The sequence below is a fragment of the Ictalurus punctatus genome, chromosome 25 (genome assembly GCF_001660625.3).
Source record: "Ictalurus punctatus breed USDA103 chromosome 25, Coco_2.0, whole genome shotgun sequence".
NCBI classification, from domain to species: domain Eukaryota; kingdom Metazoa; phylum Chordata; class Actinopteri; order Siluriformes; family Ictaluridae; genus Ictalurus; species Ictalurus punctatus.
Window position 1 is genome coordinate 14630192 of NC_030440.2, and position 22938 is coordinate 14653129.

General features: G+C 38.5%; 1 protein-coding gene across 1 annotated transcript in view; it reads right to left on the bottom strand.

Moving 5' to 3' along the window:
* nkain2 (sodium/potassium transporting ATPase interacting 2) overlaps positions 1–22938 on the bottom strand; it is a 196366-nt gene that overhangs the window by 118942 nt on the left and 54486 nt on the right. The window lies entirely within an intron of this gene.

Consider the following 22938-nt stretch of genomic DNA (forward strand, 5'->3'; position numbering starts at 1 on the left):
GTCTGCAATAATTTCCATATACAGACCTCTAGTTTCAACCTGTTGAGCTTTCTGGTAAGAAAAAAAAAATACATAGTGCACCTATATACATATATGTATTTTTTTTTTGTACAGATATATTTATTGGGAATATACATACAATTGTGAAACATGTAAACACACTATAGAAGAATCAGCACATTCCCTTTTTTCATCATAACAATTAACAAAAATAAATAAATAAATAACAGAAACACAACCTATCAAAATAACCAAAACATACTTTATTTGCCCTTGCGTTCTCCACCTCACGCCTACACTTGTATTTTACAGAAACAATGGTATTTTTTTTTCCATCATGGAAGTTCATATGCTTGCTTCAGTTTCTGTTAAGGACATGAAAAAAAAAAAAAAAAAAAAAAAACCTTTTAAAAGCCATATTTAAACTACGGAGATCATGTTTAGGCCATTTTGACATTCAGCCCAGGTCACTGACACATCTATTTCTAAGTAGTGACCAGAACATGAGGGTTAATTGGGGCCGAAATGAGAGACTCGCCATCGTACCGCAAGAGCACAGATAGCTTGCAAATTAAAAGCGACAAGGCCAGCTTCTTGGTTCAACAAGCTGTGGTACATCTGAGGCAAGTAGAAAAAAATGTCAGGTCTTATTCCCAATGAAGCTGTACCCAGTGCCATTGGGAACAGCATAGCTAATGCTAATGCCTTCTGAGGGCCCACTTGCTTTCTATAGCCTGTTATCTCTCTAAACTGGCCTTGAGTACCAATACTGTTATAACTGTTCAGTGTCTACATTTGAAAGCCTATTTCAGCTTTTTTTTTTCTTCCGTTTTTCTGCAAAGTGAGCAGTCCTTATCGTTTGTAAATTCACTATTCGAAATTATGATGTCCTTCATGTCAAGTATTTTATCCTTCATAACTTTTCTCTTCAAGTTTCAATCTAGCAAGCAAGCCTACTGGGATCATTTTAAGATTATGTACAGTACTGCATTTGAGGTCGATCTTGTGCTTTTTGTTGTGTTTACTTAAGTGGCAGGGTCTTTTCAGGTAGAACTGAGATCAGCAATCAGCAAATTCAGCTTCTTGTTTTTATTTTTTGAATTTGAAATTTCATGGATGCTAAATGTAAGAGTGAAGCTTGGTCCTAAAGAAAAAAAAAAAAGCAGTCCATGTAGCATGCACACACCATGTTTGCACTCTCGACAAAAACGTCAGCAAGTTTCGGCCAATGTTTCGGCTATGAGCTATGGTGTTCTGTCCTTGCATTTCACGTAAAAGATATTATTTGAATCTTTCATTTGTTTTTGTTTTTGTTGTTCATTTGTTTTTGCTGTAGATTGAAGACATTTGGGTTTGAGATCAAAAGATGATTATGAGTTTGAAAATATATGAGAAGAAAGTAAAATATTGGAACATGTGACTGACAGGTGTTTCTTGTTACTCAGGTGTGTCCTGTTAGATTGACTGTTCAAACAATAAAATAAATAAAATAGCTCTGAACATCTACTCTTGGATTTAGCCTTCAGTTTCACTTGTGAAGACTGCATTTCTTGTTAAAAAGGATAGTCCAACATGAAGATCAGAGCACTGTCTATGGGAGAAAAGCAAACCACTTGGAAGCTGAGAAAAGAGAGAAAATCAATCACGCATTGCACAAACATTGTGCAGAGGCAATACAACAATTTGGAATGTCCAGAAAAAGAAAGAAAAAACTGAACAACAGACACCGAATGGGTCAGCCAAGGAAAACAACAACAGTTGATGACAGAAACATTGTGAGAGCTGTGAAGAAAAATCCCAAAACAACAGTCAGTGATATCACCAAGAACCTCCACAGGGCAGGGGTGAAGGTATCACAATCCACCGTTCGAAGAAGACTTTGAGAGCAGAAATATAGAGGCCATACCACAAGATGCAAACCACTCATCAGCAGTAAGGATCGGAAAGCCAGATTGGAATTCGCAAAGAAAAATAGAGATGAACCACTAAAGTTCTGGAATCAAGATTAACCTCTACCAAAGTGACGGAAAGGCCAAAGTGTGGAGAAAGAAAGGATCTGCTCATGGTCCAAAACATACAAGCTCATCTGTGAAACATGGTGGAGGTACTGTCATGGCTTGGGCATGCATGGCTGCTTCTGGAATCGTTATTAATCGTTATTGATGATGTAACTCATGATGGTAGCAGCAGAATGAATTCAGAAGTTTACAGGAACTTTTTTTTTTTTTTGCCAATTTCCAGAGAAATGCATCCAAATTAATCAGGAGGAACTTTATCATGCAGCAAGACAATGATCCAAAACATATCACATGAACAACATATTAAGTCGATATGTTGTTTAACACATCTAGATGTAAATACCAGGAAATAACAGCTGAAATCCTAAATGCTTTTCTCCTATCCATCTTTTGATCTCAAACCCAAATGTCTTTGGTGTATAACACAAAGAATAAATCGGCCTTGCTGTTCCAATAGTTTTAGAGGGGACTGTTTAAAAAGGCTTTGTGATGAACTTTATTTCTCCCAGTTTCATTTGTCGGTTTCGTCACACCTCAGCCACTGTGTGTAGTGCAGCAGGTGGTGGGATTGGTACGTGTTTCCTACCACCGTGAAGTGTGTTAGGTTTTGGAGTAGGGTTGGTTTTTCTTTCTCTGGTTGTTGAACATACTTGTCTGCCGAGCAAGTACAAAAAAAAACAACAACAACAAAAAAACCCAACCAATAAAAACCTGGACCCAAAATCTGTTTTTCCCAAATGCCCAGGCTACAGATTATCTACCGATAATGGCTGGATATTAAATGTGAGAAACTCATGTCATAATGTTAGATGATGTTTAACCAGAGCATGTGTTAAAAAAGCGTGTGAATTGGCTTCAGTGGCAAACACATTGTGTGAGTCACTTTAAGGTGTCAGTATGACTAAGTTCACACACGTAGTGAGAGAAAAACAAGTCTGCAGACAATCTTGACATAATTGGACATCACTTCATGCCACAAATGAATCATCATCAGCCTGTACTGTAGCTCCGGTTAACACTTACACTCTGCTTGAGTCAGAATGATTCTTCAGAATAATGCATGAAACTTTCTGTTCAAACAGTCCTTTTTTAACAATAATCTTTATATGGCAGAGATTCTGTTCAAACAATTCTGACCTTAAAAATGTACTATTAAAACCTACTGAAGTTTACTGATGAAAAATGAGATAGATTTGCTGGCAAAAGTTTGCAAGCCTCTTAAATACTGGGTAACAAAACTTATTTATCTACAAAACAAGATTTACCTATATTAAACTGGCAAAAACAACATATACGTTTATCTCAGCATGCTCAAAAGTTTGTATTCATGTTGATATGACCTAGGTAATTTATTTGAATGTGTCTCATCGGAGTGTTTAATGAAATCTGAAAGGGTCCTTAGAGCATGATTACCTGACATACTATTAATACCTACTCTGTGTCACAATCAGCTCCCTAGTTCAGTAGCCAGTCCACTGATCAGAGTCGGCCATTTTAAGGGTTGTAAATGGCGCACTTATATAGAACTTTTATCCAAAGCGCTTTACACTGTGTCTCATTCACACACACACCGATGGTAGCAGAGCTGCCATAACTTCGGTATGTGGAGTCATGTGGGCCGGGAATCGAACCGCTCTCAAATGATTACTTACGTTAGTGATTTTTAACTTTATTTGACTTTCTATATACGGTTTGTTTGAGTCTAAGGACTTTTAAGACTTTAATGATTTTTTTATCCACTTAGCTTGCCTATGATCCGCGTGTGATTAAGCTAACAAATTTATAAGACATATAAAACTTTAATATTTTTCATTTTTGGTGACATTTTACAACGCGAGTACATAGTCATGTCACTGGAAATTCAGTTCTAGGTGTCCCAAAGTGTAGTGAGCCAGGGTCCTTACCAGTGCCCCAACTCCTGTGCATGATATACTGATTCACTACCTACTGAACCAGGGAGCTGGATAAGACATACCTCTATAGCTAATTTGAATTAATCATACTGGTGATAATGCAAAGGTCGATACATGCACCAGAGTTAAATTTCATGTTATTTATTTATTTATTGCTTTTTTAACATTTCACCATTTTTTTTTCAAAGTGTGAGTGTTCCCTAACTGGTTAGGAATTTGTTGGATGTGCTTTGTTAGACTTTTCTTAGATCAAATCACTGTTTTTCTTATGTAGTGTCACATCCAAATCCAGTACCAATTAAGGAGCCACCACAAATCCACAATCTAGTCCGTTGCAGACATGATCTCGCTCATCTGTTTATTGAACTCACCTGTTTCCTGTTAACCCTCATTTACCTTTGTCTACTTATTCCAGCTCATGCACCACCTAGTTTTACGAGGTTTTGCTGTTCCTTTGCATGTTTCTGGGTGGTTGAGTCTTTCTTGGTTATTCCATGTTGGGGTTGCCTGTTTGACTCCTGCACCTTTTTTAACCACAAGTTTGTCTGCTTATTTGGGCTGTTAATAAATGGCTCGCTCTTACCACCTGCCTCCACATGAATGTCATACAGGTGTACTTTTATTAGAGAAAAGTCAGAATACCGAACAGGATAAGTGTTAGCTACTAATTAATAATAGGGCAATATTACTCATGGTACTTGTGCTTAAAATGCTTTTAGATTTATAAAATAGCAAGGCACAGAATAAGGTGAATACCAATTTCTGAAATTTCTACATGCACTATTTTGTACCGATTTTTACTACTCTTTGATATAATCAAATATTACTTAAAATGTTTTAAAGCCATTGAAAGGAAACATTGATTTACAAGAACACTATAAGTACATTTTGTTCTGCAGGGATAAGTAATCTTTATTAGTAATTTTTTATTTTTCTATATTAACCCAAAGACCCATCTTTTTTTTGTGTGTGTGTGCAAATCAGACAGGATGTAAGAATCACACAAAAAAACAGCTTTTATCATATGTTCACTCCTTTACTGTAGTGATATAAGCCCTTAATTGACGTTAACGTTTCTCTGTTTTCTGTAAAATCCTTGACAATTCAATTGGAAATGGTTTAAAATAGAATTAATCACGTTAAAGGTTTTCCCATGCAAGCACGGTGGGGGGGGAATTGGACTAAACTAGTGAAAAATGTTCTCACCAAACAATCTAGGAATGAAGTTGGTTTCATTATTTTAATTAATGGGGGGCAATTTTTGTCCTCAATGCTCTATGGTGTTGCAGCACATTTTACATCATATTGCTGTAAAATATAAGGACATGCTCTAGGTCAATGGGGCATCTATTACTAGCTAGTGAGCAGAGCAGAGTTAATCAGCACCTGATGTCTGGGGTTCAGCGCTGACCAGCTGGTGACCACCCCTTTGGGACTTGTCTCCTGTTGTCTCTCCTAAACCATGAGCCAGTGCTAGTGTACATCTGGCAAGCGAGTGTATCCTGCACACAATCCCTGCATCATCTATCATAATAAACACAGCTCTGCTGACATGGAACACCGCTGGCACGCCTCACATGGGCAAAGTTATTAAGAAGGATATGGCTAATTAAGACATTTCCCCACCCTTATCATGCAGCCTAGGTGGGCACGTTTTGTATTTTGGTGTAAATTCTCCACTTTGCAGTGCCCCCCCTCTGTGCACGACGCTTTAATGTTTTGCCGAGGCTTGCAGCACTTGATGACACAGAAGACACCTTTGGAGCTGGCTTTGTTTTTTCAGTGTAATTGCAGAGCACTTTTTTCCCTTCACACACCTGAATCCTGTGCGTTCTCTCCAGTTGCTTTGGCACCTCTCCATGCTGCCTCACTAATCATTTCATAAAGCAGACGGCTTAAAAGATGGCTGATGTTTTACCATCTGTTTCCCTTAACAGATTCAACAGAAACCAACTCGGTCTGAGAAACCTGGCTGTGAAATATTGACACTTAAGCCCTTCATGACGCAATGAAAACCTTTATTAGGGGAAAATTTGTCTGCCGGTGTGAGGTGCATTAGACCGCTTTCAGAGGCATTCAGAGGTGTAGAGCAGAATGAAAGGTAAACAAAATAACATTAATTTATGCAGGTCAGCATTTCCATGACATTTAAGAAGCGTAGTGAAAATAAAATGAAACCATACCTGCTAGACGAGATTTACGGAGCTTAAAAAAAAAATAAAAAATCATTAGAGCCTCCTAAAAGTAATAAATAAATAAATAAATATTTAATGCTCTTCATTAGTCTAGTTAAAAAAAAAAAATTCTAACGAAAGTTGCTTTTCATCACTTCATTGCAGCCGCATTAAAAAAAAAGCAAAAGCTTTAAATGCAAAATTAACTAAAAATAATTGCTCATTTACAGACTCATTAAAAATAGAAAAAGAAAACATATGATCACAAATGATTTAATCGAATATTATTTTCCCCCAATTTATGCATATTTTACGCATATTATTTCTCCTTCACGGCGCGTTACACAATTTGACCAATCACAGTAGGGTGACCTTAAATATGGGCATAATGGAGCTCAATAATAGTATGCAACCTTTTGAGAAATTTAACCTTATTTTTAAACAATGAATGCCACCAAGTCCTGTAATTTTATACATTGTTACTGAGTATGTTGTGAGTGTTGAACTGAGAGAGAAGCTTTTGCCATACACCGAGCTTGCCGGCAGAATCCACAAAGAAGCTAGTGCACTGAGACTTGGGTGCAATGGAAGGCAACGGGTGAACAGACTTGAAGGTCTTTTCCATAGACTGGCATTGAGTGCTCTGGTTGAAGACAGGACGTCCCCATTATCACTAATATGGCCCCTGAGGCCCTGTTCTTCCTGCTTCTGTGTGACACATTCACACAATGTGACAGCTTTATCAGATAATACTCAAGCAATTAGATTCAACAATATGGTTGGGAACAGCAGATTTGACAGCTTCAGCATGAAATAATACATAGAATAAAGATAAATAATATACTCCTCAAAGTATCTACTTCAAGATTTTCAAGCCTTGATATATGGATATCATAACGTTATCCTTGCTACAGAGCTTTCTCAGTCATCTTGAAATCATGCATGGCATCGTCCAGCATTGTTAGCACATCCAAAATGTATGCTTTTATTTATTTATTTGTACTATTAAGCCATGATTTCCGAGTACTAATACATGACTTCAAGACATGTTAAATGGCGAAAACAGGCCTCCAGAAATGTAATACCTGAACATTATTGGTATTATCTTAAACTCGCAATCATTGTTCCTGAAGTGATTGTCAGGCTGCACTTAATCATTTCACCTGGGCCTGTATTTTGCACTTTTAGGTAAAAACGTCCAACATTCTACATTCGTTAGGATGAAGATGCAAAACGTGTTACTTTGCTCATTTGAATTTGGTGTTGTGGACTGTTATTGTTATTACTGTTAATATTTTAATATTTTTTTTTGTGTTTTTTTTTTAATGTGGTGTCTTAGGTCTGTTGCATTTCCTCTGTTTTGTTTCATATGTGTATCCTTTGTGAAGTATGTCATAGCACTAACAAAATCTCTGTGGTCTCCCCCACCAATAAATAAATAAATTCATTCATTCATTAAACCCAGAACTGGAAAAAAAAATGTTTGTCAATCAGACTGCACATTTTCTGCATGCCAACTTTTAGTAAATCAGGCTGTGTGTGTTAATCAGAGAGCATTGTGAGGCAAATACACACTCAGAACATACAGTGGGGTCCAAAGTTCTAAAACCACACTGGAAATCCAGTTTCATTTAAAACTGGAAAGAAACAAAGTTTTAGAATTTTGAAAGATATAAACAGTAAAGGGGGCACACGGTGGCTTAGTAGTTAGCACGTTCGCCTCACACCTCCAGGGTTGGGGGTTCGATTCCCACCGTGCCCCTGTGTGTGCGGAGTTTGCATGTTCTCCCCGTGCTGCAGGGGGTTTCCTCCAGGTACTCCGGTTTCCTCCCCCAGTCCAAAGACATGCATGGTAGGCTGATTGGCGTGTCTGGTGTATGAATGGGTGTGTGATTGTGCCCTGCGATGGATTGGCGCCCTGTCCAGGGTGTACCCCGCCTTGTTACCCCGCCCAATGCTTCCTGGGATAGGTTCCCCGTGACCCTGAAAAGGATAAGCGGTATAGAGGATGGATGGATAAACAATAAAGGGAAATGTTCACTATCTTCAGTATTCTGCACTATTCTATTTTTAGGTCACTATGTGTGGTATATTAACTCTTATCCCTTCTATCGAAGCACACGTTCAAATAACACTCTGAAGGATTTAATCTAACATTGTCAGGATCGTCAGGTTTTACACAAACTTGTGGAGTCCATACCAGCTCGAATGCACACTGTCATTAAAGCAAAAGTGGGACATACTCTACCAAATACTAAGGAATTCTGAAATTCATGAAAAAAAAAACCAAACAAACAAAAAAACAATCTAAGATTCTAATTTTCGCTCAAGTTATTGCTGATAATTTGTAATGAGAAATGTTGTATTAAGTTAAAAAAGTATTTTGTATAAAATATGCATAAAATAAGCATTTTCATTTGTGGTCTCGGGCTTATGGACCCCACTGTATACACAATGATATTAAAGTAATCAAATTCCAAAGGTGACATGCAGATTATTCCAGATTATCCATCTGTTTTAATCTGATTTTTAATTTTGATTGTTCTGTCAGGTGATTAAGGGATTAGGCTAGATTTTTTCAGGCTGTATGTAAAGAAAGCTACTTTTATCAAAACTTGAAAATCATGCAGTTTGGAGTTCTGTTGTCGTACTATCAATATGGTATCTTTTTTTTTTTTTTTTTTTTTTTTTTACCAATATAATAGTGTGTTTATTCCCCAGAGTAATGACTGAAAAGCATTTTTTAGATGTCTGCATCTTTTACTGGTAATGAATAGAAACAAGACATATGTATTACACACAGTGGACTGTCTCTTACTGTCCAAGCCAGTTTCTCACTGATTAGTCCTTAACTGAAGAAATGAAGCATTTCTGTATTGGAGATGCAGTACATGGTAAAGAGGGCTGATTTCACACTTCAGCATCCAGTCCTTGATTTTTTATTTATTTTTTTTAACCAAGAGTCAGTCTCTGTCTTTCTCTACCTGTATTTATTCTTGTGTGTGGGTATAAGAGCTCATTCTAATCAGTGAGACAAAAGCCAATCAATCAGATGTGGAAGGCTGAACAGAGAGTACACTCCATGCTGAATTCAAACAAGAGCGAGCGAGCTGTAGTGTACATGGCATATGGTAGGAGCTGAAGAGTGAACACTAATCAGGAAGAGCCATCAATAATCCTGGACACTTCTCCTAAAAAGCAACGTCCTGAGCATACTACAGGAATCAGAGGAATCTTGATCATGGTTAATGTGCAGAAATTTATATTACAGTGATGAACAAATCAGCAGCCCAGGCACAAGGACAAGCAGATCTTGTATTTTAGGCATTTTTAGGCATTTATTTTTATTGTTCATTCCCAGCAGACAAAAGAAAAAGAACATACAACAGAATTTCCTTGAAAACTGAATTTACTTCTGACTGACAACAACGGGATGTGGTGTAAAGTGCAGTTGTATGTGCAATATTTCATTTGGCATGTATGTTTAAACTTAATTATGTTGTGTTGTGACACACATTAATGCTGTAATTATAATGCTTCTTTCTGAATCCGAACCTGGTGAGATCTGTATGAAGAATCATTTTTACTAGGCAGATTAATCAGTGTGCATGGATGACTGATGACATATAGGTATGTAGAAACAGTTCAGCGCAAAGCTGCCCTACTGTATAACTCTCCTTCTTATGACACATAGTCACCTTAAACATCCATCCATCCATCCATTTTCCATATCGCTTATCCTACACTGGATCACATGGAGCCTGGCGCCTATCCCAGGGAATTCGAGACACAAGGTGGGAGACACCTGGGACGGTATGCCAACCCATCATAGGGCATTATCACACACCTACTGTATTCACACACTGGCATTTTCAGATCGTCTGTAATCAGCCTACAATGCATGTCTTTGGACTAGGGGAGGAAACCGGAGTACCCGAAGGAAACCCCCGAAGCACAGGGAGACCATGCAAGCTTCAAGCACACAGGGCGAAGCCGGGATTCGAGCCCCCAACCAAAAGATCTGTGAGGGTAACGTGCTAACCACTAAGTCTCCACCCCCTCCACCCACCTTAAACCTACTGAGAGAAAATAAAGATGCTAGCCATGCTCAGTCAGGCTAGATCAGACTTACACGTGATATAAGGACAGAAATGCTGACTTTATCAAAAGCGCAACCATGATGTGCTACTTCAGAAACTTTATTATTAAAGAATTATAAATCCTAAAGTTGTTTGTTTTCCTTAGAATGAATTAATACACTCAGTTAATTAACTAGCTTACAAACTGGAGCTTTTACTTACCAGGTGGCCTAGCTAATGAATTTATCATTTGCCCACCCCTGATTATTAAGCACAGTGCTTGAGAGAAAATACTCAGCTCCCATGGTTTTGTTTAATGTTTGCCAGATCTCTGGGCCGGTGTTACGTCTAAGTCTAAGTACTCAGCAAGCTGCTGCACAAAACATCTGAAGAACAAAGGCTGTGTTTGTCTGATTTGCATTGCACCTCCTTTGACTATTGTGTTTATTTCCATCAAACATTTGTGCGACCTCTGAGAAGCCAGTCATCGTCGGCAAAACACCAGTTTCCCACAGGCCATTTCAGAAAGCTTTTGATGGTGAGTATCTGCCACAAGAATTTTTTTTTTTTTCTTTTTCCCTCACACGCTTTATTTTTTTTTCCCATTTACCATGCAAAAAAAAAAAAAAAAAAAAAAACGAGACATTTTCTGCTGCTGCACTTTTCTGAAAATGTATACAAATTCTACGCATCGGTATGTACAATATATGTACATTTCTCGCTTTCTGAATTAGCAATCTTATCTTCTTGCTCACGAGCCAATTTCGCATTCCACAACCACAACGATAAGTAATAATCCACCGTCGCAGAACGTCGCAGAAACGCAATTACATATACAGTAGCTCATCGAGCTCACCGTGCACTGTTGAACGACGAGCTAAACCGAATACTGACATACTCCTGGCTGTGTCCTTCCCTGATGTACGTTCACTATTGAAAGCCTCATGACAACGTTTCTGTAAACCCACATAATGGAGCAGAAATGATTAGACAGGAGAAAGGACAGTACAGTACATTATAAAATCATGAAAGAAAGTAGCTGAACAGAGCTAAACATCACAGAGACAAAAAAAAAATCGGTACAAAAGCAGTGAAAGAGGATTGCTAGGGAGGATGAAAGAGAAGAAATGTAGTCAGGTCGATGAAAGAACAGAAAGGTGTAGGCAGTTTAGATCTGTTGGGATCCGTCACTGCCCTAACATCCAGCCAACAACGTGAGATATGCACATAATAATGTGCTTCCTATTGTTTCTTACGGGTCCCTTGCTGCAAAAGGTTCAAGAATGTCTGCTGTAGGTAACATAGACAAATCATTAAAACTTATTATAGAGTTATGATATTATCATGTTTTTTTTTTCTTTACTGAATAAAGTGGAACGTCCAATCGTTTGTGACACTTCACGTACAGTTTTGCTCTACTGCGGATATTCAGTCTGACACTATATAATTACACACTAATTAATATTTCGTTGTAATCGGAAACTAAATCTAGTGCAAAGAATTCTCAGTTTTTAAGTGGTGGTGCTAAGGTGAAAAGATGAGAACGTGTTGATTTATTTTCTGTAACAGCAGTCTGACTGCAGTTCTAGTGGCATTAATATAGGTTTAAGTTAATGCACTCGGTCCAATATGCTATTGTTTAAAAAAAAAAAAGTGTATTTTGACTCTAATCACTGATATGTCGAAGCTTTCTGTAAGGAGAGATTAAACATTTGGAAGGAGTCTCAAGTGTAACAGTCTGTCATAAATATATTGAGGCAGTAGATGCAAGTGCAGATTTTATTTTATTTTATTTTTTTAATTAAAGAAAGTGCAAACAAATAACCAAAACAGTGCAAGCAAGAAACATAAACCTGAACAGGAGATACAAGGCAAAACAGTCAGAATATGAGCAAAACCATGATACACTCAGCTACACACGGACACTACAACAAAAACTTGACAATGGCTATGTTTAAATGCACATGAATATTCTGATATTAGTTGGAATTTGGCAATATTCTAATTAGTATCGAGTCGTGCAAACGCCGCCATCCGATTGCCCGATACAGATTAAGACAATATTCTGATTCGCACCCCTGGAATGTGCCTGTTTTAATCAGAAATGTGTTGCATGTAAACACCTTATTCAGAAAATCCATAGAAAGGAGATGCATGCGCACGCTCAGTTTGCAAGGAATTGTGGGTGCCAACAGATGCTTAGCTGTAGGCTCTGTATTTAGGAATGGCAACTCGGGTATACTTATAACAACCATATATACAGGAATATTCTGATGCCTGTACGCATATAAACATCGTATTCAGAATATGGCAACAACCTGAATATAGACCTTAAACGGAATTTGATGTGTATGTAAACGTAGCCAATGAAACACTTAGAAACCAGAACAGATTTGAGTGATCAGTGAGACATGGGAAGTGCTGGGGCTGATGGGTAATGTAGCTCAGCACTGATTTGGGTGCTACCATGACACAGTCAGAAAAAGAGAACGAGAAATATAGAGGCTGGTGAGGAACAACTGTTTATCGCTGCTTTATGTAATTATAAATGTATGAAACATATGACTTGCCATTCTTCAGTAAATAAAAATCATCAAACTGCTGTGGTATAAGTGGAATAAAACATTTCAGGCTGTGCAGTTACTGAAACGTGATCAACTTTGGGGTCTCACCACCCTGTCATTGATTATTTTCCTATAACCTCACTCCCCATTTTGTTTTATTCCACACTTCCCAGAGCTGTTAGATAAAAACATATGTCTTTAATCCACAAATGGCATTTCAAAGCTTAAAAGCATCTTCACGCTCTCTTCTAGAAAATGTATTTCAGAAATGCTAACCTTTCAAAAAAAAACAAAACAACAACAACTCCTAAACTAGTTCTGACAGTAATATTTTCTGATTACCCAGAAGGAAAGAAATGATTTTGAACGTACTGAGCTAATACTTTCAGCCGCTCGTTTTTGATGTTGACATTGTTGGAGGACACCATTTAAGCAAAAGTGACAAAAAAGCATGCACTTGTTACAAAAAAAATGACGCATCGAGATAAACAGCTTAAAGAAAAAGAGACGCAACTCTTCAAGCTCTGCACAACGTGCCGCTGAAGCACAGCAAGGACGTGCATTTACAGTACATGCGGCCAATTAGAGGCTGCGGGAAAAATGCAGACAACTCCAGAGCTGTCAGGGCGATTTGGCCTGCGCTCGGCACTGACACTCCACTGCGGATGACGCATGTCTGACATTTGAGGCTACACACGCCATTTGTCACGCACCATGCTCATGATTTCCAGCGTCGTTCCCCTTGTGTTGTGATACAGACGATGTGTTTAAGTGCAGGGTTTTTTTACTCCATGGAGACTTTCTGTAGCTGCTGTCAGAGCATACAGCTGAACATGAAAAATGTTGTTCATTATCTTCTAGGCACAACTGTCCTTCCGACCGCTCGCTCTATGACCTGTACTCACAGCGAAGCTTCAGCAACACTAACGGGGAAAAAAAAAAAGCCTCCCCATGTTGGCACACATGGATGTACAAAAGCATGGCACTAATTTTAGCAAACATTATGAAGAATTCACTCCTTTGCTCTTAAGTAGTTTCTGGAAATGAAATGATCCGAAAACAGGAACTTGTGAAACAACCTGAAGGTCACCTTGACATCTTATGAGTTATTTTAACACTTTTTTATTATCTCCTTTCAAAGTGATGTTCATTAGATGAGAAATTTCTTTTTCGAAATAAACCTGAGCAATAAAATGAGAATACTAGAAAACACAGAAAACTTATCAAACGTTTAAAGTGAGGAAATGTACCATTTTAAGTAAAAAATAAGGTCATTTTGTATTTGATGGTCGCAACACGTATCCAAAAATTGGTACCGTTTCAACAAACGGCTGGAACAGTGTTGCGGCCATCAAATTCAAAATGACCTTATTTTTTTCCTTAAAATGGTACATTACCTCAGTTTAAATATTTTATGTTTTCTATGTTCTAGTCTGAATAACATATAGGTTTGTGAGATTTGCAAATCATTGCATTCGGTTTATATTTACATTTTACACAGCGTCCCAACTTTTTTGGAATTGTAGTTGTATATTTTTACCAAGGATTTTGGTTTACATCATTTCTTCTTTTTTAAATGCAATGTAAAGAAACTAGAAAAGTAGTTGTTATTCCACACAGGTCTAAAAGTAATTTTACTATTTCAAGGGTTCTCAAAACCCAGGGTTTGCAGCCAAACAAATCCCAAAATATTTAGTAAATTAAGCACTATGAGATTTTTATGACATTGTTTCTTATAATATTTATTACATCTTTAGGTGTGTAAATTCCTACATAATCTAACCATCACTAATGGCAAAATTAAGGTTTGTACCAGTGCAATAAGCATACATCCTGCCTACATACATACTGTACAATACCAAATATAAGCTCATAAACCACAGCTCTAAACTATCATACAGAATAAAACCTCTGGGATTCACACCAAGCAGGAAAATGCAGTTTCCCAGAAATGCCAGAGTCATTTTTGCAATGATGGGCCAATTTTTGCAATAATACCTCAATTTAGTATTTCAACGGTCATTTGCTGCCAAAAAGGGCCCGTTAGCTGTGCTGGTTAAGCACGTTGAATTAAGTGTTCAGTGACAGCATCTCAAAGTGTATATGACTAAAAACAATTTCAAGGCTATCTGCTGCCTAATTGTTTGGATCACAAATTTAATTTAATAAACACTTTTAAGTGTGATTAATATTTAAAAAATAATAATTAGGCAGTATGAGCACCCTCAGTGTCTGCCTCCCAGTCCCTAGGAGCATATTAAAAAAAATTATTCATGGAGAAAGGAATTTACTCTGAAACCACTGGGAGCTTCCATGATATCACCCAGAGATGTCCCTGAGGCACGAAGACTTGTTTGCCACAAATGTCGATATTGTTAATGGCTCCAGGACAAAGGGGGCAGCGACTGAATAAAACTCATCATGATGTGGCTCAGAGTTAATGAACGCAATTCATTTCAATATTCGTTTGCATTTCAATGAATCAGAAAAAAAAAAAAGAAATGGGCTCGCCAGAGGAACCAAAATGATGATCGGCCCTAATCTGGGGGCTGAAGCAGCGCTAAACTGAAATGTCACGTTATTGAATAGGAAGGTAGCTGCCAACATGTGGAGAGAGACCTCTATGAGAAGTGCCACTATAAATCAGTGCTCGGGAGGATTAATAAGACTTCAGATGGCAGGATACAGAACGAACAGCTTTACTCTAAAAGTCATGTTCCGTCAAAGTTGGAACGGATCTGTTGGACATTTTTACACTTCAACTGAATACTCAAGTCTGTACCCAGGATCAGTGCAGGGTTTGAATTCCTTACAAACTACAGATCAAATCAAAATGTATTAAATTTGTATTTGTAAAATTAAAACCATACTACTGGTTCATTGTGCTCAATAGGCGCTTCTCCTGTTACCTTAAATGGGCAACTCAACCAATTGGTAGACGTCCATAACTCCTAATCTAAAGGGTGAATTTGAAAAAAAATAAAAAATAAATCTGACATACTGTGGATCTTATACAATTAGTATGAATTAACATAAAAACATTTTTTCCCACAACTATTTCATTGTGTGCTTATTAAACAGGTGTTGCTCTATTTTAGCCTATCACTGCTTCAGATTTTATAGATTTTTACAGACCACGATTTTGTGAAACCTCCATCCGCAATTAAGGTAACGATTTCAACCAATCGCATTGTTTGACATTGTTCTTGCAAGATGTTGAACATTTTTAACAATTCACATACAGTATGAAAAGTTATCAAGGATAAGGTTAACTTTGGGGACAAAACTATTATTCGTATCTTTTCTTACTTGGAATAAAATAAACAATATTGAACATGCTGCCCTCATTCAGTCAAATTCATACACATTTATAATGAAATCTGGTTGCCGTTAAATAATTACAAAGAAAGCATTGCATAAGTGACTATATTTAGCACATTCATTTCCCAGTAGAATTCAGATATGCACAGGACTCTCTGTATGTGTGTGTGGTGGTGTATATGACTATCCAGCTCATACCTTTAAGGGTGATCAATGACTTGTGTTGCTCACAGTGACATGCACTGCTCTGTTATTACTGCTATTACTGTGCATCACTATTATTATAGCAAGTTAGGCTTCTTCAGCTTGCAGGATTATACTGTTTGCAGTCTGACGGACTGCTTTGTGACTCCTAAGTACTAGAAATCACTTCGTATGGAGTTGTTGCTCTCTTTGTTCTTCCTACAACTGTTTGCTCATTCAACTGGTAGAGATTTAGCCACCGGCAAATTAACATTTTCAGCACTTGCATCAATATAGTCTATTACAGAGTAAAGCTTATAATATCTCTGCACAACAGAGACTCAGGCCAACTGTAACCTGAATGCTGATGCAGACCACACTGTAAAATCGGATAGTTCATTTAACTCAAATAATTTGAGGAAACTAATTACCTCAAAATTTTTAAGCTGATAAATCAACTTCTTTAAGCCAAATACACTTAAATTTAACAAAAAATTAACTCAAACTTGTTATATTTAAGTGTATTTGGCTTAAAGACATTGATTTATCAACTTGAAAATTTCGGGGTAATTAGTTTCCTCAAAATTTTTTTGAGTTAAATGAATTGTCACGCTGGAACAGGTTTGGGTTCAGCTGTGTAATTTCACTAAAGGGAAATCTTAATGCTAAGGCATACAAAGACATTTTTGTGCTTCCTGCTCTGTGCCAACAGTTTGTGAATGGCCCACATATGGGTGTGATGGTCAGGTGTCCACATACAGTACTTTTGGCCATATAGTGTCTCCCACCTTAGCCACTACAGTCAAAATGTTCTGGATCTGGCCTGTACTTGACTGCGCTGATGTCCAATTGCATTGCAGACAGCAGCATTTCAAGTGTCAGTCAGCCAAATAATTGCCTTTGGTCAACAATATCCTGGCAATCCGGTAACTCCATCTTTTACAAGTGGTACTCAATGAGTTTATTTTTACTCTTTCCCCAAAAGTGTTCCATAACTTATGTCAGCATTTCCATTTTTATTTGCTTTCATTTTCAGTAACAGTGAACCAACCTTTCCATGAACTGTAACTGTAGGCAGTGCAAACTCTGTGGCCACCACCGGTGCGGTCCTGTGCTACTCTCGATAATCATTCCAGCACCAACGACAGCAGGCTTCTCTCCTTTCATCTGTTCATGATGGTTGTAGAATGAGCACTCCTGCCTGAGGGAGCAAACACTGTGTGCAGAGGCATTTTACTCTGTTGCCTCATGCCATAGTCTTACTTCTAGAGAAGCACTTGGGGAAAATTCCCCAACACAGCTTTAGTGGGCCTTAGGGTTTTCATCTGAGTGTGAGCAAATTCCCAGAGATTTATTTATTTATGGTCAGTGACTGCTTTATCATGGGCAGGGACATTGCCCATCACTAGGCACCATGAACAAACACATTCACACACTCTTACACCTCTAGGGACAATTTAGGGGCCGTTTACATGACAATGTTTTCAACTAAAAACGGAAAACTGTTCGTTTACATGAAACGTTTCAAAAACGCAAATGAAAAACCTTTCCATTTTTAGTCCATCCTCGTCATGTAAACGTACCCCTAGTCACTATTCCACCTACTGGTGTGTTTTTGGTAGGTGGGAGGAAACTAAAGAGCCCATGCAGAAGCAGATCTCCATCCGAAGTGTGTTGTATTTCCTAATATGTGTTTCCTTTTGACCGATTTTGTAATCCTATACGAACCTTACTACCCTGCTCTCTGACTTCAGAGCAGAGCAACAAAACATCTTATAATGAGCAAAGTTCCTGACATTGTTGATGGCTAATTAAACAAAACAAAACAAAAAAACTAAACGCTAATGCTAGCGATTGCAGCTACAGCAGACTTGTAACCAGTTTTTGCTATTTTTCCACTGTAATGATGTAAAATGTACATGACACGCATTACAGATTTCTGGCCACTACCCCTTCTTCCCTTCTTTTCCCCCTTCAGAGCCAGAGGTGATATTACCGTCATTCTGCAATAGCTCCCTAACTACAGGGGCACAATTGGATGATGGCACATTTCACACAATATCACAAGCCTAACATCCAGTGAGCAGCAGTTCTATGTGCAGAAGCAGCTTCTTAATGAGAGAGGTCAGAGGAGAATGGCCAGACTGTTTTGAGCTGACAGGAAGGCTATAGTGATTCAAATAACCACTCCGTGGTGATCAGAAAAGCATCTCAGAAAGTACAACGTCGCACCGTGAGGTGGATGAGCTACAACAGCAGAAGACTAGAACAGGTTCCACTCCTGCCAGCCAAGAACAAGAATCCGAGATTATCATTGGTACAGGCTCACTTGTACTGGACATTTTAAGATTAAAAATACCTTGCCTGTTTTTTCCAGTCTTGTTTAATGAGTATTTTGTTTGTATTTGGAGAAACAGAACCAACTACTGTATGTTCGTCAGAAAAGCTCATGGGCAGGTAAAAACTACAATACATACTAGAGTAGGAGTATGTAGGATTGATCAGCAGGACTGGTCAGAATTTCTTTGGGAGCAGGCAGGAATGGGATTAAAAAACAGTCCCACGCACTGATACTAATTCCTAAAATAGCATTTATTGTCCCATGATAAATGCTGCAATAGCGTCTGCTTGGATCAAACATCCAAAAATGTCTAAAGAGCTCTGTGATGCTTAGAGGTCAAACCGATTGCTCTCAGATTGCCATTACTGCTCACAAGTCAGAGAGCTCAACATGGCTGATATCGACCCAGCAGCTGCTAATTGGCTGACCTTAAACTCACATTTTCTTTTCAGGCTTTTTGATTTTTCTGTTGATTCCTTTTCATAGTGCAGGTTTTCATGTGACACTCAAAAGCTCCTTGAAGTGAATCTGCTTCAGAAGTGCACTTCATAATGAAGGTTGTGTGACTGAGGTGGGTTTTGAATTTGGATAGAGGTTTTGAATATGTTAGCTTTCTGGGAGCAACGCTGACTGAAGCCTACTCTGAAAACATTGCAGGCTGGAAAATAAAAAATAAAAATAATAATAATAAAAAAAAAATCCCCCAGCTTATTGAGATGAGTCTTACTCACACATCTGCTCTTTTCAGGGCAAAAATGATGCAGAACGGCAGATGCAAATATTCATCACTGGTTTACTATCTTAATATTCTCTTAGATTCATAGATGACTCATCGATTCGGTTTTCTTAATGTCTCTCAAGCACATGCACTATCAGTGCTAGCTTCATCTCTGTAGTGTTTTGGGAGATTTCTAATACGAAATATCTGAAAGTAAACTATTGATTATGAATAAAGGAGGCCAGGCATACAAGCCTGAAGAAAATGGATACAAATTTCTACACTTATACAGCATTAGAGCCCGAAGGCAGAAACATCACAGATACATTAGTAATTCCAGATCAGTGGTTTACAGTTTATGGAATTAAAGAAAACATGACATTTTCTGTGAACGATTCCGTGCCAGAGTGAAAAGCGATCAAACTACTGAAAGAAACTGAAACGCAGTAAACAAACAGTATTGCTTTTATAGCAATGTCACCTTGTATCTGCTATCTCTGTTAGTAATTTACGGTATGATGATTTAGATACAGTTCTAGTACTTTTTTATGCCTCTGGTAGGAAAAAAACAGTGAATCAAAGTGTTTCATTACAGACTGGGTGGAGAGGAGACTAAAGTTTGTGCAACCCACATGAGCATCTCAGACGTTTTGCTTAATGATGCAAGGAGGGGGAGGGGAAATATGACGTGAAATGATTGGTTATTACATTTTTGTCCCACCTATGATTCTACACTGCTACAGTCAAGCCTCATGAGAGGAAACATTGCTGCAGATTAGTGGAAGAGTATGGACAAAGAACTACAGAGTCCCCCAAAACTCTTCATACATAGGGGATTATTTTTACCAGCACCACGGTGGTTGTGCTTTCGCTGGTTTTCGCAACACTTCCAGTCTTTTTGAGTTTGTTAATAATTTTGGCAACAGTATCGTGTGTGATATGCTTGCTATGTTTCCTGTTAGAGCCCATCGCAACCTTGCGATAGCTTCCCGATCCATCCATGAGAATGATTTCAATACGATCTTCTTTTGTCAAATGCATTCTTAAAGGCTATCTGATATAAACTAAGAATGAAAAATTTCCGAAGTTTTTTTCCCCCTATGTATGGAAATGTTTGGAACACCCTGTATTTTGTCTTTTGAAGCGATTAGCTCAGACAAATCATGTTCAATCCAACCAAAGACTGGATGGTTTTGATTATAGGTTGTCTATAAACCCAGATATCTAGTTCTTCATCCATTGCCGAAGGTGTTACTTTTCTCTTACAGTATATCTGTGCCAATGGGGCATGTTGACTGAATTTCAGAACACAATAGCTAGAACAGTAAGGCAGTTGCATTTGGTTTCTTTATTTCCATCTTGTTGCCATGTCAATGCTGGAAGCGGTGTTGCTCTCCAGGTCATGAAACACAGAGCAGCCTACAAAAATGGCCTCCGACCACAACTCTCAGAGTACAAAGTGGACTACAAAAATGTGCTGCTTCCCAATTCGCCTGCTATCCATCCTAAACTTTCTGAGGTTAGAATTAGTGTGTCCCAGATCGTAGTATGTTGAAATGAATATCCCAAAGGTACCTGGATGGTCTACTACAGGGGTGACCGATCTTATCCGGAAAGGGCCGGTGTGGGTTCGGGTTTTCATTCCAATCAAGCCGGAGCCACACCTGATTCCTCCTGTTTAATCAGTTGATCTTGGCTTTCCATAGACTCAGGTGTGGCTTCTGCTTGGATGGAATCTATGCTTCTACTATTTCCGGTAGATTTTCAAAGTGTGGATCCGTGGACACTTTTTCAACACTTCATCTTGTACATAAACTGTATGTACATAAAATGTATGATATTTATTTAAATTTGCACCAAATTCATTTTTTAAATTAACTCTTTAAACACCCAATAATAATTACTGGAAAGCAGGTAGTAACATTTAATACAACTTTAAGCATTTAGAAATTATGTTCATGTATTTTCTCTGACAAGATCGTGCTTTATCGAGGGAAGAATACCAGATTTTTTTTTTTCGATAGCTGTATCGATCATGAACTTTGTATTCAATTAATGGATAATGCTGCAGGCATGAGGCAGATGCTTTCCCACACAGCCAGCCTTACTGTAATCAGCTTTATTTCTATCTGTATAGAGTCTGAACCTGGCACGCAACTGTGCAACTCTGATCTATTTATTTTTTGTGGAATTAAGGCTTAGAGAAAGAGCAAATAACAAAATAATTACATCTACATATGCTTTGCTAATGGCTTAAATCCATCCATTTTCTGTACCGCTTATCCTACACAGGGTCACGGGGAGCCTGGAGTCTATCTCTGGGGACTCGGGGCACGAGGCGGGGAACACCCTGGACAAGGTGCCAACCTATTGCAGGGCACAATCGCATCCACACTCACATATCCACTGACATGCTACAGACAATTGTGGAAATGCCAATCAGCCTACAACAAATGTTTTCGGATTTTGGGAGGCAGGAACCTGAGGATCGGAAGAAACCACCAAAATCATATGCAAACAAGAACATGCAGGTGGGAATGGAAGGTGGGAATCGAACCCCCAACCCCGGAGGTGGCTCATTTACACTTTCAAACTTTTTGTTTATGCTGTGCAAGTTTACCTTTTCCATTCTGGCACAAATCTCACATGTGGGCAGGGCTTAACAGCAATTTACTCTCATTGTAAGAATATGATAGCTAGTGAGATTTGGATTGACAGCTCCATGGCACTCCACTACTTAAGTTTGAGCACTGGACCTATACAGAGAACTGCATCCAGAATGTGCTCCAAAATTCGTGACCTCGAAGTCTCTACTTCTTGGTCGGGGATAAGAGGAATCGCTAATAAGCCTGCTCACATGTGAGATTTGTCCCAGAATGTGCGTATATGTGTATATGTGCATATATATAATATATCTCAATCCATCCATGCATCCATCCAGCAATTTTCTGTACCGCTTATCCTTACTGGGTCATGGGGAACCTGGAGCCTATCCCGGGGGCATGGGGTACAAGGCGGGGGACACCCTGGACAGGTTGCCAATTCATCGCAGGGCACAATCACACACACATTCACACACTATGGACACTTTTGGACATGCCAATCAGCCTACAATGCATGTCTTTGGACTGGGGGAGGAAACATGAGTACCCGTAGGAAACCCCCAAAGCATGAGGAGAACATTCAAACTCCGCACACACAGGGCCGCAGCGGTAATCGAACCCTCAACCCTGGAGGTGTGCGGCAAACGCACTAACCTGTCTGTGTGTGTTTGGAGGAAGTAGCAGCAGTACTTCCTATTGTGCACATCAATATTATACCTTAGAACATTTTTCAGATTCTGTTTGATAAAAAATAAAAAATAAGCAAATACTATCAACATTCTTTGATTATGGATGTAAAGTATCAATATTTTAGTATTGATCAGCCCGTCCAAGTTACTAACTAAATCTGCATGCACTCATTCCACTCCCAAAAATGAGCAGGAATCAAGGTTCAAACTCTCAGTGGTAAAACACTTAGGCAGAGAAGGTTCCATCGTGCTCTCAGTAAGGGCCGGTGAACCACACTTCCACACTTATGTGCTAATGTCTGCCCACATCAATATCACAACGGAGTTGAACAAAG